The sequence below is a fragment of the Octopus bimaculoides genome, chromosome 10, assembly GCF_046866305.1.
Source record: "Octopus bimaculoides isolate indiv1 chromosome 10, ASM4686630v1, whole genome shotgun sequence".
NCBI classification, from domain to species: Eukaryota; Metazoa; Mollusca; class Cephalopoda; order Octopoda; family Octopodidae; genus Octopus; species Octopus bimaculoides.
The window spans coordinates 14,031,001-14,036,000 of NC_142937.1; positions in this window are offsets into that span (position 1 = coordinate 14,031,001).

Here is a 5,000-nt window from a genome sequence, read left to right on the forward strand (position 1 = left end):
GAAAAGCCGCACAGAGCAACAGTGAGTGGTTATTTGAACTAAAAGGTGTACAGCATTTCGCCGTGTATAGGTGTTGGAGAATATGTTCGGTAAATTAGAGCGCGACAAATCGCATGTGTGCAATCAAAGGTACTCGTAAATGCAATTTACTCCACTGTAAACTAGTATGGTTATATCTTATTTTGTTGTATGCGTCTGTTCTTGTGCCTTCTTTCGTTTTGACGAATAATCACATCCTCAGATAGATAGATAGATAGATAGATAGATAGATAGATAGATAGATACATAGACAGACAGACAGACAGACAGACAGACAGACAGATGACTTGGAAATACACAATACGTTATACAAACTTGTCCGACCATTGCATTTTCAGTGTATGAAACTGATAGTAGCTCGAGTTTAAATCTTGTGTATATTGATTTCAAATTTTGGCACAAAGCCAGTAATTTCGGGAGAGGGGCAGATCGATTACATCGACCTCAACGCTCAAATAGTACTTATTTTATCGAGCACGAAGGATGAAACGCAAAGTCGACCTTGGGGGAATTTGAAATCAGGTCGTAAAAACGGATGAAATGCCGCTAAGCATTTCACCCGGCGTGCTAACGTTTCTGCCAACTCGCCGCCCTGTACATATAATCTATTAGTGAAAGTAGTCTCTGAAATGCATTATATATGTGCAAATCGGTCAATCTAATTTACTTAAGCTCTGGTTAATAGTAGACAGTTACTGATTAACCGTCTACACAGTAACTATTTGGATAGTTCAAAAAACGATGCAGACAATGAAGAAATCCCAACACGAGATTGACATTAGTTAGGTTACTCCCTCTTTTTTCTGTGTGCAAAGTTATGGTTTATAGTAGTACCAGTGGTTCTCAAACATTTTTCGGGTTATCGCCCCCTTGACACCCAGGTCACATTCCTAGCGCCTCCATCCCAACTAACCATCATAAGCATAGACCTCTTTCTGAAGCAAATTCAAAGCAACTGTATTTCACAAATAAAACTTAACCTAATGAACCCAATATTTTTTTGTTTTTACACGAATCGCTACCCCATTATCGCTCCAATTTTTGCATGAATCGCTTCTCCATTATCGCCCCATTTTACTTCAACACCCCTTGGAGCTTTCCACTGCCCCCAAGGGGCAATACCACCCACTTTGTAAACCACTGGTTTATATTGATAAGTTGTTTCCATACTGCGTTGGCTAAAATACTATTAGGCATAAAGTTGTAGTGAGAGTTAATTGCGCAATCAATAATTCGTCGACGTTTTACGGAAAATATGTTGTTGTTGGCACTCCGTCGCTTACGACGTCGAGAGTTCCAGTTGATCCGATCAACGGAACAGCCTGCTCGTGAAATTAACGTGCAAGTGGCTGAGCACTCCACAGACACGTGTACCCTTAACGTAGTTCTCGGGGATATTCAGCGTGACACAGTGTGACAAGGCTGACCCTTTGAATTACGGGCACAACAGAAACAGGAAGTAAGAGAGAAAATTGTGGTGAAAGAGTACAGCAGGGTTCGCCACTATCCCCTGTCGGTGCCTCGTGGAGCTTTAGGTGTTTTCGCTCAATAAACACTCACAACGCCCAGCCTGGGAATCGAAACCGCGATCCTATGACCGCGAGTCCACTGCCCTAACCACTGGGCCATTGCGCCTCCACACAGAAAATAACATCGACCAATTATGAACTTACCAACTGGTAATATGCAACTGTTATATTTGAAATTGAAACAACCGTAAAAGAACATCCGATAGCATTTTTAGCAATTATTTATTTATAATCACCAATATGCATTTAAGCTTTTGTCGTTGTTGTTCTCGTTTAGCTCAGAACCCATTTTTAGAGATGTCGAATCACGTTTTCCTGTGCGTAAGTGCATGTGTGTGTGTGTGTGTGTGTGTGTGTGTGTGTGTGTACGTATGCGCGCGGGCGCGTTTAAGGAACTTGAAATGCAGTAAACATAGATCAACGAAAGAATCTACCTACCATAATTATCTCTCAAATCACACCCTTTATTTCATAATATAGGGATATATATAACAAGGCTGGGAAACAACGGTCGAGGCTACAGCTTCTTTAATCATTGGTTCAGGGCTAAACGACAACAACAACAACAACAGCAACAACTTAAATTACATAGAGATTATGAATAAATAATTGTAAAACAAAATGCTATCGGACGTTCTTTTGCGGTTGTTTTAATTGCCAATATAACAGTTGCATATTTTCACTTGGTGAGTTCATAATTGTTTAATGTTATTTTCTGTAAAACTTCGACGAATTATTAATTGAGCAATTAACTAAATAATAATTGTTTTCCTGAAATATAGTAATTATAGTTTTGAAATATATTTCAGAGATAAATTATTTTCATTTCTCTAACGCATTGTTTTTAACACAATATATTCTTTTCTGAAGAAACGTTTTATTTCAATTGTCTCCATTACATTTATCAGCTCTTCTGTATTATCTAACCGCACACCAGTCCTACCTGATGTACTCAGTATCTCTTCATATTGCCAACTCTATTATCCCTCTATTTCTTGGCCTTCAAAATCAGTAAACCTCCAAACGTGCAAAGTGTAAACGCATTGTAATTCTCTCAATGCTATTCTTGTAGAACATTTACATGCGGTTAAAAATACACGCGCGTGTAACAGAAGTACTGACACAGATGAAGGCTCAATAATCAGTTACGATCCATACTTGAACCAAGATAAAATTATTTTCATTGCTTGCCGTTTATAGGTCATCTCGCAGACTCTTTTGCTTCTTTGGAATAATTGTTTCTTAAATAAGTTGGCCCCCGGTATTTAATACTTCACTTACTAAGTTGCGTCCATTCATTTCTTTGTATACAGAAGGAGTGTGATATTTTTTGTACTCTTTTACTTGTTTCAGTCATTTGACTGTGGCCATGCTGGAACACCGCCTTTAGTCGAGCAAATCGACCCCATGACTTATTCTTTCTAAGCCTAGTACTTATTCTATCGGTCTCTTTCGCCGAACCGCTAAGTTACGGGGACGTAAACACACCAACATCGGTTGTCAAGCGATGTTGGAGCGGACAAACACACACACACAAACATATACACACATACATATATATATATATATATATATATATATATATATATACGATGGGCTTCTTTCAGTTTCCGTCTACCAAATCCACTCACAAAGCTTTGGTCGCGCGAGGCTATAGTAGAAGACACTTGCCCAAGATGCAGCGCAGTGGGACTGAACCCGGAGCCATGTGGTCGGTAAGCAACCTACTTACCACACAGCTACACCTACGCCTATAAATATGTACTAATAAATATGTTTGCACGACTGTTTTTTGTAACATATATGTGCGTATGTGTGTGTGTGAATTAAAGCTACCGTTGGTTTCATATTAAGTAAAGTAGGAAAATATCTTAAGTTGTTAAAACACTAGAATATTTTCCTATTTTTCTTAGCATGAAACCAATAATAGCCTTAATTCACAAATGAAGAAATTCTATCCGCCAATGCGGTGTTGAGCACTCATATCCATCGTTCGACATTCACGTATATATATATATATATATATATATATATATATATATATATATATATATATATATATATATATATATATATACGTGTGTGTGTGTGTGTGTGTGTAAATTTATATGCATGTGTGTGTATGTATACACACACAAGCATACGCTCACATACATACACACACGCATATATATTGAGAGAGGGAATACAAAGAATGAAGAATTAAGCATTTTTATTCGCTTACGCGTGTTTCGGATGTAGGGGAAGAAAGCATGTATATTAATCGAATCTCATATTGGATCATGCATATTAATCGATTTCATTTGATCGTGCATATTAATCGATCTCATATTTCATGGACTGAGATTCTGCATAAATAGAGAAATTTAACGCCATTCACTTCTTATCAAAACTGGTCTTCATCTCTCACATATATACTTTCTCCTTGGTAATGCCTCCTTGTATATATGCCTAAATGTATTTGTGTGGGATATTTATGGCAGAGTTGTGATGATGTATTACATATTTGTGAGAATATTTTGAGTGGAAAATGATTTCAGTTGCAAAAACAGTGCTTCACCTCTTGACTTATCAATATTTCTTGAAGACCAGGACGTCTTATGAACATTGGTCGCTGATGGGGGGTAATGAATATATAATTTTACATGTTATGAGGCTTCCTGTGTTGTGATATGTTCTCTCCAGCCTTGTGGTGGTGTAATCAGGAATCAGGAATTTTAAGTATCCTGTGTTGTTGGTATAAAAATGTGGTTTCAGTTATCACAATGTTAAAATCTTATGTCATTATAAACATTTTTAGTTACATAAAGAGTTTTTTAACCGTTACTCTTGCATTGTGGCTTGCAATGTTTTTAAATATTAATATTTGTGTCATGTTCATACGATTTATTAATATCAAAATTTATGTCATGTTTAAACGATTTATTTTTTAGTGTGAATTGCTTGGATGTTTTAAATGCCCCAGCAATTCACATATTTTAAATGTATTTTTAATTTATTCCGTGTGGAATTAGAAGGAATTGATGTTTAGAAGGAAAATAATAATGATATTCTGAGCTTTTACCATTGATGACATTTTTTTAATAATTTTACTCATATAGTTTCTGAAATGCCGCTTATTTATGTGAAGTTTGTTTTGTCTTCTTTTACTTTGTTTGCTCGGTTAATTTTTGGAGACACACCCAGTGTCCTACTGAGACACACCCAGTGAGTGAGGGATAAGAGATGTTACAGTATTACTGAAAGCTTGGGGAGGGGAAGCGGCAAGAGCAGCAGCGAAATATCTTCCTGTAATACACCACATACATTTAAATTGAAAGGGTCTTTCTAAGGATGTGAGCAGTACTTTTCAGCACAACAGCACGTCGGCACAGGTCGTGTCCTTGTCTTATTATAATAATGATTATTATTATTATTATTATTATTTTATGT